Source organism: Melanerpes formicivorus, unplaced genomic scaffold (genome assembly GCF_026170545.1).
Source record: "Melanerpes formicivorus ecotype bairdi unplaced genomic scaffold, bMelFor1.0.p_v2 SCAF_2, whole genome shotgun sequence".
Lineage (NCBI taxonomy): Eukaryota > Metazoa > Chordata > Aves > Piciformes > Picidae > Melanerpes > Melanerpes formicivorus.
Window position 1 is genome coordinate 50,571,096 of NW_027142354.1, and position 13,248 is coordinate 50,584,343.

Below are 13,248 nucleotides of genomic sequence, written 5' to 3' on the forward strand. Positions count from 1 at the left end.
ACCCTGGGGTCTCAGGGGAGGAGGGGTTCTGCTGGATGGGTCTCTCTGACTTGGCAATTAAGTAAGCTGGGGGCAGCCAAAGGGGAAATACCCCTGAGGCTCTGCCAAAGTCCTCTCCTAAAGCATGTGGGTTGCTAATTGGAGGCCCCGCTCCCCACAGGGTAGCAGTGGTTAGCAGTGCCCTGACTCTAGGTTTCACCGAGTTTTTCCGCTTGGCTCCTTTCCACGAGCTCTGCTTTTCTTCCCCTCAGGCCTATACGGCACCCAGCTCAGCCTCGTCCTTCACCTGAAGTCACCGACTGCAGGGACCAAGTATCCCTTTTCTGCCACACTTTCTGTGTCCAGTGGCTCCTGATCAGCTGTGTTCAGGGCTCCAGCCTGCCTGGTTCTGCAGCCTGCTCCTCTCCAAAACCACAGCCTTGCACAGGATGTGGAGATTAAGCCACCCAGTTATGGCAGAGGGAACCTATGAAAAGAGAAATATGGTGGGAAAGGAGTAAGAACAGGGCTGCGGACGAGCTTTGGGAACAGATGGGAATTTCCTGGAGCAAGCAGCAGAGGCCAGGCAGCCCAGTGGAGGGTAGAGAAGGCTCCTGCATGATGGCTCATGCTGCCCACCAGCTGTGTGGGCTGAGTGAGAAGACCAGGATGCCCATTGACTCCTTATGGCATTTTAAGTGACTCATTTGTCCATGGGAAGCAGCACACTTGCAGCAGCTGAGGCAGCCTGTCCTCCTCCCCAGGCGGTTCCAGCACAGCGGGACCAGCCGGCCCCTTCTGCCCGGGGACAAGAGCCTGGCAGCAGCTCGGGTCACTTGGCTCATCCTTTACATCACTTTATCTGGAGGAAGAAACCCCCTGTCAGAGACCCTTCACAGCTTTTTCTTCACTGTCTGACATCCTGCCAAGGAGACCCAAGGTTTCCCCTTGCTATTTTGCTGGCAGTGTCCCCACATGCTGCCCCAGAAGCATCCTGGCACACTGGCACCAGCCAGCCTTCAACATGCAGGGACCAAAAGAAGCTGCACCATACAGCACGTGTCCCTTGTGCTTACTCTTTTGCTCTGGCTGATCTCGGCTTCCCCACTGCACTGTGCTACTGGCAGCTCTCATACCGCTCTGACAATGTCTGTCATAGCCTATTTATGTCACCCCACTGTCCTCTTGCTGGCCTGCCTCGTCCCTGCCTGTTGGGCTGATTCTGGTCCTGGTGGCACTGCTTGGGCTCCCTTCCCTGACTGTCAAGACAGCACCAGGAACTGGGGTGTCTTCATCTCCATCATCCTGCTGCCAGACCCTCCTCTGCTCTGCTCCCCAGGAGGAGCAAGGGGCAAGGGGGAGGCTGGCCAAGACCCAGACTGACGTCATCCTCCTCTGCAGACCCTGACCCTGAGCAGGGTGACTCCTCCTGCCTCTCCCTGGGGGCTGCTCAGAGTCTGGGCACTGCAGCCAATGTTTTCTCTTCTTCTTTTTTCTTAACTGTCTCCTCCTGGAGGCATGCCACAATCACCCAAGCAGATCCCAATACTCCTGCACCAGCAGAACTGGCCAAGGGGGAAAGCAACAAAAGGAGCCAGTTTGGAACCCCAGTGCTGCCAAGCAGGGACTTGCTGTTCTTCAAGCAGCCATTGCTGGCAGGGATGTCCATGGGCACATCCCCGTCTTGTGGCTCCCAGCCCAGGGCAAACGCCAGCCAGGCTGCCCTCATCTGTCCCCAGGTCCCCCATCCTGCAGCATGTCCTCCACACAGCTCTTGCCCCCCTTAGCAGCTCTCCTCCATGCATCTCCCACAGCCACTGGCCACTACCATCCCCAGCTACTACATCCCCAGGCTGGTCACCAGTGGTGGGAAAGGGCTGGTTGTCAGGTCCCAGCTCCCTTTGATCACAGGCAGTGGTTGTTATTGCAGAAACCCCTCCACAGGTGTCTCCCCCTGCTGCTCTTGCCAGTCTGGTGAGCAGAGCCACCCACAGCATTTTGGGGAGCAGTAGGGACAGGGTTGTGAGCTAGGTGGGAATGGAGGCTGGGGCAGCAGGCACTGGTGCATCTCCTGGCCCCTCACAGACACTGCTTTGCTGTTCCCCAGCACTTCAGCACCATGCCCCTGGGCAGGAGACACTTGAGCTTCAGCCAGCACTATAAATAAAACCACACTCTTTTACCCCGCCAAATAGGTTCTCATCGATTTTACCTATTCCTCCTCCTCCCTCCCTTCAATATGTGAAGTCAGCTGAGGAGGAACTCGGGGATCTGCCAGCTTGGCAGGGAAAATGCCAGCCCCTCCAGGCCCTCTCACACAGAGATAGTTGCTCTTCCCTGGTTTTGTCTCTCTTAACAGGCAGCACCACTGGAGGAGAAGAAAAAAGCTCCCTGGTGGAAGTTTGCTGGCTAATTATTTATTAATCTCCTCCTGACAGTGTAATCACCAGCAGTGAGGCAGCTCCTGAGCCCCCCACCACCATGGGGAAGAGGATGGAGAGCTCTGCTGGTGGGGTTCAGGGTGATCAGACACATTGCTTCCTTCTCCAGCTGCTTCTGTTACAGTTGTACCTGTGGCTGAGGTAAGGGGGTGGGGAGGGAGTGGGACATGGCTGAGACCCTGAGTCCCCATCCTGGGAAGTGCTGAGGGCTGGTTTCTGGTCCCTTGCTGCTGATGTCAGCTGGGGGGATTAGCCCCCCCCAACCAGGCAGTGTGGGAATGCCTGCTTGCTGCAGGCAGTTACTCTGCACACGGGAACTCCCCGTGCAGAGATGGCTAGCAACAGAAATAATGCAGCAAAATCACAGCTCACACAGTCTTCCTGGCACTTGAAAGCATCTCGAGAGCTTAAAAAGCTGCAAGATGCTTTCATTCCTATCCTTTCCCTGCTATGCTTGCCTCTCGCTGCCTATGCTCCGGGGATCCCTTCCCGGTGGGGAGAGGTGCAGCACTTCAGGGGCAAACGGTACCGAGCCGGGCCCGGTGAATCCTGCCCGCGGCAGGCTGCAGGAGGCAGGAGGTCTCGTGCTGCCCGCCGGAGCAGGGCTGCGGGTGACTCATCGCCATGCAGTATGCAATTACCCAGGCAAGTGCAGGCTCCTGCTGCTTTGCACAGGTATCTGTGTCAGCCAGGGCTATTTCCAGCTCTCTCCACACTCCCGGCTCCTCTGAGAGGTAAGGGATACAGCCGGCTGGCCACTCCGCCTGCCACAGGGGCAGGCATGACATTCTCATGAGCAAAGGGCCAGAGGGTTGCATCCAAACATCTGAATTGCACAACTGTGGAGGAGGGAGCGATGTGTGTTGCACACACAGAGCCACAGACCCAACAGAGGCACAGAGAAACGCAGCAAGGCTGCACAGTGCCCATTCCCACCGACTAAGCACCACACGAGGAGAATTTAGAGCTGTTATTATTAGCCATGCTGCTTGCACTGGAAAGGATGTGGCAGAGATGGGATAAAGTGGAGTTTGGAAAATGCTCTGGCCTGAAAAGGCAGGGGAGGGAGTAGGATTAAAGGAGCAAAGCAACGTGCAGCAGTGCCTCCTCCCCTCCCTGCCAGAGAAGATAACGGCAAGCTCTGTGGGGCAGCCTCGCTGTCTCCTGATCTGTACACTGAGTGCACACTATCCTCCATCAAGCTGTTAAGCCACACTGAGCTCAGGGAGGGAGATTTTTTTGATTCCCAAAATATTTGCCTAAGACTTTGCTCATTGCTTTTCCCTCTGGTCACTGTGAACAGGAAGCAGGGGGAAGCTCAGGCCTTGAGCACTTCTTGGACAAGCTCCAACCAAGGGCCACATCCCTCCAGCTGAAAGCCTCATTTGCTACAGGCATTTTGTAGCTGGGGCTGTCACAAGAATGCAGCAGCTGCAGCCGAGTCCCTGTGGCCATGAGCAGAGGTAGCCATACTGCTGCACCAATGCTGGGTGCAGCAAAACGCAGCTCTGGTGGGGTGGACAGGGTGCACCCTCCTGGGAAGCCTGAGCAGGCTGAATCTGGGTGGAGGAAGTGAGCCTGGACTTGTACAGCCATCAGGAGTCTTCCTGGGATGCTGGAGGTTTGTTCAGCCTCACCTGGAGGCTGTGATACAGGGGAAACCTCCATATGTGATACAGATGTGCCTGGTATGAGCCACTCTGCCTGGGCAGCATGGTGAAATGATGGCTATATGACGATACTGAAGCCCCAGGGACCCTGTATGCTGCTTGTCAGCACACTTTGTATGTCCTATTTAACTACCCTGAAGATGAGTGATGTTCATCACTCAGCTGGGCTTGGCCAGACAGATCTGCAGGAGGCCCATGGGGGGTCACAGCCAAAGGAGGGAGGCTACAGAGCCACGACCTGTGAAGGGTCTGGGAGGGCTAATGTCCCTCAACCTCTGGCCTTTACCTCACATGTGTCCACCAAAGCCTGGCCTGGGGAGAGCATGAGGCCACAGCCAGACCAGGCTGTAAGCAGTGCCGAGTGCCTTCATCCTTTCCACGCTCCCCAGCAGAGCCTTCGACGTGGGAGAGCTGCTACAGTTTTTTGCTGGAAAAATAACATTCATCATCCTCAGGGCCACCTCCCTGACCCTTGTCATAGTTTGGTGCCTCAGTGCCAGCTTTGTTTTAAAAGCACTATTTATCCTTAATAAAAGCTAATCTAAACAGTGAGGTTGTCAGGATGATGAAAATAAAAACGCAGTGGTTGTCATAACTGTCAGCATCCCTTGGAATGGGGGCCTGGCAGTGCCTGGCTGCACCCTCCCTCCACCCTGCATGGCTGCATGGGCAAAGGAGGACACTGCCAGCAGCCTCTGTGCCAGGAAAAGCAGTGCCTGGGTTTTTTTTTAGTAATACACAGGTGCACTTCTTATGCATACTTGTTATTTCTGAATGTTTAGTAACTCTGATTTGGTTTATTGCACGAGTAAATGAGCAAATGTGGCATGCACAAATGATGGAAAACAAATGAGTTTGTTAAGGGCCTTCCTTAGAAGATCTGTCTGTCATTAAAAGACCTGTGTTGCAATGCTCTGATGTCATGTTAGCAACAGGAATATGAAATGCTGTTTATACAATAGAAACTAGATTTTCAGGGCACGGGTCTGGCAGTATGCATTGAGTCAGTGAGTGGCTGAGGCCATAAAACATGGCAGCTGGTGGCATCTCCGTTTGCTCAGGGAGCTGCAGTGGGTCACGGGGCAGCATTCCATGTCCCAGGCTGGTGGCCAAGCTGAGATCTTCACCCCGAGGCTGTCCCTGGAAATGTCTGTCTCTGTTCCCCTAGCCCCAGCCCCCAGCAGTGTCCCATCAGGAGAGGAGAGTGGGAAGCATGCAGGAAACATGCAGGAAGCCTTGCTCATTTCCTGATCGTGTCTTCTCCTTCCATCATTCTTCCTTCTGGCAGACACGAATATTGGAGGCCCTGGGGAGAGCCTGGCGTGGCTCCTGCTCACTCCTGCTACTGCAGCTCTCCTGCTCTGGCTGGCTCCTCTGGTTTCTCCCACAGGGCTGTGGCTTTTGGCAGGGCCATGCAGGGGCAGGGTACTGGGCCATGCAGGAGCAGGGTACTGGGCCAGGACTCCTCTCAAGCTCAATCTCTATCTCTCCCTGGTTTTCCAAACTGCTTTATTTACAGGCACGAGCCTGTATTTGAATGCTGCCTGGCCAAGCAGAGTGCAGCCACGACTGGGACAAAACAAAACCAGCATTCATGGGCAGTCATTTAAATTCCCAGCAGCTGTTCCCTCCCAGCACACTCACGCCTGCCCTCCTTTGCTGTCCACGGGCACCTTCAGGGGCTTTTTTCTCTGGGTGGTAGGGGAGCAGGTCTTCCAGCAAGTTCACCATACTGGCAGCATCCCCCCTCCTCCTCCTCCTGCCTGCTAAATGTAAGTGGCCAGCCCTGGAGGAACGGTAGCTGTGAGGGCTGCTCCTTGCTTGGGGGTCTGCAACCACTGGAGCCACTCACAGAACCTCCTCCCTGCCATAGTGGGTCATGCAGGGCTAGCTGGGTGCTCATACCACAGCAGGAGCTCCATGTGCTCACTGACAATCTCTGCACTGGTTACAGGTGCCCTGCAGCTGTCTTCTAGCCCCAGCTCATTTCCATCTCCTCGTGATGGTGCTTCACCCCTGAGGCTAAGCCATGATGTAGGAGCAGCCACCTCCAGCACCACAACGCACAGTGAGAGAAGTGGAGTCCTGCACCAAAGCAGGGCAGGCAGGCAGGCACATATCCCTGAGACCCCAGGTAAGCCCTGTGCAGCAGGGCTGTGCGTCAGGCGCAGCAGCAGGACCCCAGGCGGGAGCCGAGGGCTGCCATCTGGCCTCTGGTGCGCTCGCATCAGAAAGGAATTGCAAACACGTGTTTTGGGCTGGTTGGGTTTCACCCCAGCCCTGCTTTCCTGCGGGATAGGGGAAGAGGGCCCCAGCAGGGAGCAGGCAGCAGCACGCCGGGCATCAGCAGCAGGAGCGAGCACGCTGCGGTTCACCAGCCGGAGACAGGCAGCTGCCGTGAGGAGCTGGTGCTGAAACGCTGCCTGCAATCCCATTACGGCTGCAAGCGCCAATGAGTTTAGTGGCCTCGATTTAATTCCCATTTGTACACGGTGAGGGAAAAGGAAAAGAAAGAAAGAAAGAAAAAAAAAAAAAAAAAAAAAAAGGAAGAAGAAAAGAAAAGGAGGAAGAGCAGCAAGATACGGATGGGCTGGGATGGGGATGAGCGAGCTGCAGCCACACGGGAGGCACAAGGCAGAGGGTGCCATGTCGGCAGCAGGGCTGGGTGTCACGGCGGGACGAGAGGGGCACATTGCTTCTGCTGGATGTGCCCAGCACACCTGAGCCCAGGCTGGCAGAGCTGCTGCCCTTGCAGGTGTCTGGAACCCATCGTCAAGGGAACACACCAGGCACAGGTCTGCCCCCTGTGCCAGATGGAGAGCCGTGTGGATGGCAAGAGCACAGGCAGTATGCTCTGGGCCAGGCTAAGCTCCGCAGGGCAAATGCCTGTGTCTCCCTCCTTACCCCCAGGATGTGTGGGGGGCTGTAAGAGTCCTGGCTGCGGGAAGCCTGGAGGAGGGAAGGCTCTGCTAAAAGCCTTGAGGAACCAGGGCTCTGATTCCAAAAAATAAAGTGAGGATTTTAATCTTTATTTGCTTACTGAGTTAATGACTTTATTTCTGATTTGATGCTCTTGTCTCTGTTGACTCAGGCACAAAAATCGAGAGTAGATAAGAACAAATAGGTTCAGCTGGAGGAATGCTGGTGGGTACTCAGCACCCACAGTCCCCCAGCCTGGATCCCTTCCAGGGGATTCCAGAAGTGCTGTCAGCACCAGAAGCAGGACTGCAGGCACAGGGAAGACAGCAGCTTGTAGAGGCAAAAGTAGAAGCAGCAACCTCAGATAAGAGAGGGGCTCTGCCCTGTTATGGCTATGGCAGTTGCACTAACAAGAGTGTTAGGTATTTTGTACTTGGCATGACCTGCCTGGATGGTGCTGTACCACCTTGACCCTTTGACCATGTCATCTTCCCAGAGAAATAAACCTCTCTGGGGGAGAAAAGAGAAGACCACCTCCTTTTCCTGACACCTCTAGCTGGAACCTGTTTGCCCATCCCTTGCCATTAGGTGATTGGCAAGGTGGGCAGGCAGCAAGGAATGACCTCAGCTGGGGGAGTTAATCAGTCCCAGAGCAACCCAGTCCCTCTGGGCTGCATTTCTCTATCACAAGAAGCAAACAGATGTATTTATCTTGAATTAGCTGGTTTAGATTGGGAGGGTAATCCCAGTCTCATTGCAGTTCCCCCTCCAGCCTAAAGAAGAAGCTGGGCAAAATGCATTTTCTTTTGGGAGAAGGAGGTCCTCTCCGTTATTGCTTGCTTCCAAGTTCACCAAGCCCTGCAGAGATACGAGCAGAGCTCTCTGCAGCTGGAGGGCTAACATCTCAGCACTTCCAAATAAATAGAAAATGACCCAGTTTCTTTGTTGTTCTCTTTTCCCAATGTCCAAGCACCCAAAAAAATGAGACAGTAAGTGGAAGCCACAAATAGATTTCATGTATCCTGGCAGAGCTGAGAGATGAAAGCAGGAGAAACAGCTCCTGCCCCCCCTGCTCAGATTTGGGTACAGCAGCAGCACATCCTCCCTGGGCTTACTTTTACTGGTTTGTAGAAGCAGGAGAGGCCTTGGGGCTGGCCCTAGCTCAAGTCCTGTGCTGCCAATGAAGTGCTGAGGAAAGCTACCATCTCCTGTCCAAGCCCAAGGGCTCCAGTGCTCTTTGACTCCAGTCTTGAGGAGGTTTAGACCAGACAAGCCCCCATGCTGGTGCAGGCAGGATTCTGACTCACTGGCCTGGTGCTCCAGTGAACATCTCACTGTCATGGTTAAGCTTCAGGTTCTCCTAGCGCTGCAGCTGGATTCACCTCCACTTCCACCTGGGAATGGCTTGGGGTGCAGGCAAATCACTTTCCCTAGGAATTTTCTTCCAGTCTGTTTATTTTGTTGTTGTTAATTTGGTTTAGATGATGCCAAGGTGATTCATATGGTCCCCACATGCCTTGGGTGCCCTTAGGTCCCCTAGGGTTGGGGACTTGACTCTTCCAAGGTGGGATGGACGCCACCCTGGGGCTGCTCTAGTTGGCCTTGCTCCAAGTGTTGAGGTGAGTGGCAAAATATGCCCAGCCTTCAACTATTCCTATCACGTCCCATCTGGAGACAGAAATCTGCCTGCTGGCTTCACAATTAGAATTGGAATTATTTGATTATGGGGCTTCATTAGTAAAAACAAACACCAGGCAACCTTCCTCCCTCTCCCCCACCATCCCCCACAGAGCTGTTCCTCCTCGGGGCTGTTTTCGGTACCTCCCACCCAGGATGTGGGCTGGGCACACAAAGTGGGGTCATGTCTTCAGCTTGTAGCTATAATCAGGTGCAGCCCAAAGCAGGTAAATTTTAGACTCACAAATCATGTCCTTCAGGTAGAGATGCATCAACAGCCTCAGATGGACAGTGTGATGGGCTGCCACCCGACAGCAGGGGTGGCAATGACTTCAGGAGCAGCAGGACATTTCCCAGCCCTGTGCAGGCTCTTGAACACTTGTTTTCCTTACTGGGGAGCTCCCACAGCCTTTGGGGCTTCTGATTTACACGTTGACTCTTTTCCTTTCATTCTGTGGGTCATTGCAATGGGGCCACTTGCACCTTCACACCAAGCTGGACTTGCCAGATCCGTTTGCATTCCCCGCAGCCGGCTCATCCTGCAGGGAAGGTGGGAGCATGGGGAGGGGTTGGGCTGGTGTGGAGCAGGCTGCACAGCCTCTGCAGCTGCTGAGTCCCCAAAGCTGTGGCCCTTCTGGGGGAAGTAATTCAATTAACACTCGTGGTGCTGGGAACAGGCTCTGCAGCTAGGAGAGGAGGGATGCTAATGAAGGAGGGCTCAGGAATGCGGCTGGGTTAGAGTGCCGCTCACCCGCTCCCCGTTCTCCCTCCCATGTGGGATGGCTCCAGGCAGTGGGGAGATGAGGTGGGAATTAAACAGCCTTTTTTGCCTCAGGTGTCTGATTCAAGGAGAGAGCTTTGAAATGGCTCTTGATGCTGAGTTGGTGGCCCATTTGAAAGGGCCTGTAGCAGAAGAGGTACGTGGTCTCCTCACTGTGGCATGCCAGCTGGCACCCCCACCACAGTGTCATATGCAGAAGGCAGGATGACCTTTCTGCCCTCTCCCTGCCTGCAGGAGCACTTCTCTTCAGTGCTCACCTGAGCCTCTCCATCCCCACCTCCCACCTGCACCAACTGTCTTCGCTCCATCAAGAAGTTGCCTCTGGGATCTCCCCAGTGCCACAGCGCACACTGTGCCTCCAGCGAGCAGCCATCTGAGCTGGGAGCTGGCCGAGGAGACAGAGCCACAGCACCTGCAGGCTGCGAGTCAGCACCTTTATCCCTCCCGGTGTAGTCAGGGAAACCCACCCCAGACAGGCAGCTGGCTTAGTCCTCTCTGTGTTGAGAAGTGTCACCAAGTCGGCAGCACTAGTAGCATTATTGTCCTAGCTAGGCTTGCCTTGTGGGCTAAATCTTTAACCAGATCAAGGGTCTAACTTTATCAGTGGCTAGAAAAATGTGGCACCATACTGGGGCAAAGTATCTTGATCCCTGCAGAAATTCCCAGTTGTGGCTCCCTTTCCTGTGCCCCACTCAGCAGCTCTGCAGCATTCATGTCTGGCCCTTTGGCACAGGGACCTACAGGTCCCTCTGGAGCAGGGAGCACCCCACACCCTGCGCACGTCCTGGGCTCTCAGCCAGCCCCATCTTCCCTCCAAAATCACCATTTGCACCCACCCAGGCATCTGGGCTTGGTGCCAGGATTGACAAACTGGCACTTCCCCTTGCAGGGTGTACCTGGGCACGGACTGCCCTCCTAGCAGGCAGTGCAGAAGGAAAGCCACCACCAGAGCATAGACCTCCATGTCCCCTCGAGGGGACACACCCCTGCTTCAGAGTTCCCTCACCAGCCCTGCCATCTCCCTAGGTCTGGAAAGCCTTCCATAACCCCTGCCCAGAGCAGGATGATTGATTATTGTTATTAAGGCTGGAGAATGGTTTCTGTGCATATCCAGGTAGTTCAGGAGCAATTAGTCACTTGCTGGCGAAGGGAGGCCAGGCTGCCTCTCTGTCCCTGCCAAGGTGGGAGCCCTCCACTGCCAGAGTGAGGAGCTGAGGTTGCTCCTGGCACTGCTAGCACAGCCGGAAGGAGCTCTATCTGCTTGCCTGCTGTATCTGATGGGCACGATCCCCACCAGCTCTTCATGGGCAAGGGCAGGGCCTTGGCAGCAGCATAACCCCAGAGCACAGGTTGCACCTGAGCTGCCCCCTGCACTCCCAGGGCATCTGATGAGGGAAAGGAAGAGTGCCTGAGTCCCAAGCCCCATGGCAGAGATTTATGCCTGTCCAGGGTCAGGCGTCTGCAGCAGCTTGTTCCTTTACATGGGGTAGGTGCAATGGAGGGGCTGAGGAGGAGAGGAAAGATGCTTATCCCCAGCATCCTGCATACCACTCAGCACAGTGGTCCTGCCGGGGGCTCATCTGGCAGCGCATGGCAGCAGGGACACAGGCAGCAGCTGGCTGCTGGCTGGGAAGTGGGGGTTGTAATGATGGTCCATCTCAGCAAAGGTAGCAGAGCATGAAAGCAATTTCACACTTTATTAGACAATTCAGGTGCTGGCTGTGCAAGCCTGGAGCAAGCACTGCTGCTCACACCTCTACTCCTGTCTCCCAGCCCCAGGGCTGCTCTCAGTGGGGCTCAGCCCTCCCTCAGGCCACAAAGCGCTGTGCTGATCATGACTGGTGGCCAGTGTGGGCTGTTGGGGACCAGGGCTGTGGGCAGCTTCTCTGGGCCACTCTGCTCCCACACACAGGCATCCATCTGGGAACAGTACAGGCACAGGCTGCCTCTGCTGAGAGCCAGTTCAGCATGGCAGTGGTGGGGAACTGGAGCACCATGCCTGCATGCATAGCTCTGCAGGCTGGCTGTGCCCTTCAGCCCAGGGCAGCCACCCTGTTCCTGCTGGGTGTCCTCTACTCCGTTCCTGCCCGGCTCACTGAGGCCCTGCTGCACCCCACAGCCCCTTCTGGAACCTCTTGGTGAAGAGACAGGTCTGGGTTTGGAAGCCATGGCTTGGGATTTCCCTAGCAGCTGTTTTCCTTTCATGCATCCCTGCTACCTCAGCAGAGCCAGTGGCACATTGGACACCTGGGCACACAGCCATCCACCCTGCAATCCAGGTGCCTCCATCTGGAGATGTGTTGTGGTTTCTCGCTCTGTTTGCAGCCACTGCAGTGTCCCCAGAAACCAGTACTTCCCACAAAGCAGGGGAGAGCAGAGTCTGAGCTGCCACCATCTTGCTCCCCAGCACGTGACCAGGCTGGCACCCTGCACCCTGGGGACGTGGCGCTGTGCTGTCACACCCCACGGGTCAGCACTATCCAAACGTCTGCAAGTCCAGAGTATGAATCAGCCTGGAGAGGAGTTTAGCAGGAGCCCTTGGACAAACTGAGCTGCCCAGAAGGCTGCTCCAGCAGCCAAGCCGTGCCAGTGCCAAACCTCTTGCAGGTTGGCGGGCAGGTTGTGGGCGACAGCGCCTGCCTGGCACCGCCTGCCTGGCACCGCTGCCACTTTGCAGATCAGCCCCAGGCACGGCAAGACACCGGCCTCGCACGTGTTTCCCACCCCCCGTGGTGGCAAGCCACAGCACAGCGGCGCCTGGCCAGGGCAATGGCTAACCTTGACCTGACCTCCTGGCAAGGAGCCGTCCCTGCCGGCTGTCCCTCTGTGCCCTGTGCCCTGAGCATGTTCCACCAGGCCAGCCAGAGCATTCCTCCTAGGAGAGCTGTCCTTGCTGCGCTATTTAAAGGCACATTTGTGCCCTTTAATCCCCCTCGTGTTTAGGCTGGAAGAGCCCCATACCCTCCGGTGACTCCAAGGGGGCACTTCCAGGCTTGAGGCAGCAGCAGGTGCAGTGGGTTTGGGTGAAATTGTGGGAGAAGTGAAGGATCTCAGTGCCATGTGTCCTGCAGCCAGATATGAGGCCATGTCCTGAGGACAGACCCCACGGGGAAGGTCGGGAGCAGGGCTGGTGGGTACTGCAGAGTGGGTACTGCTCACCACTTTGGAACCAGAAATCAAAGGAGCTGCACTAATTCCCTTCTTCCTAGTGGTGGTGTCCACAGCACACTCTGTGCGCTGTCAGGACCTCAGAGCACTGCTGCCACTGCCACTGGACAGGGTGCTGGTGCTGGCTGGCTCAGAACCATACAAAACAGCCTCTTGGTCCTTCATCTGCAACCAGTTTGGACTACAATGGCTTTGTCTGGCAGGGGGCAAGCAGCCAGTGCCTGCCACAAGCAGCTGGTGTGCTGCCACCTCCTGCCACCTCCATCTGTGGAATGTGCATGACTGTTTCCTTCATGTCTCAACCCTGGCAAGCATTGGTAGATGGACATTTGATGGGAGATGGACATAAAGTGGGAACCCAGGAAAGTCAGCAAGGGATCTAGGACACCTCACAACAGCCTGCATCCCCTATGCTGATTGTAAGCAGGGGAAAGGGCTTCTTCTAGCCAGCCCTGACCCACAGGCAGCACTGGTGGTGGGTGGAAGGAGAGAAAGGAGAGCTATTGCTTCAGAGCACATGAGATCCAGAGTTGTGGGGAGTGGGACAGAGAAAGCCCAACCGGTTTTATAAGCTGCCTGTCAAGTCCTGCCCACCACAGGTCTCCTAGTGGGC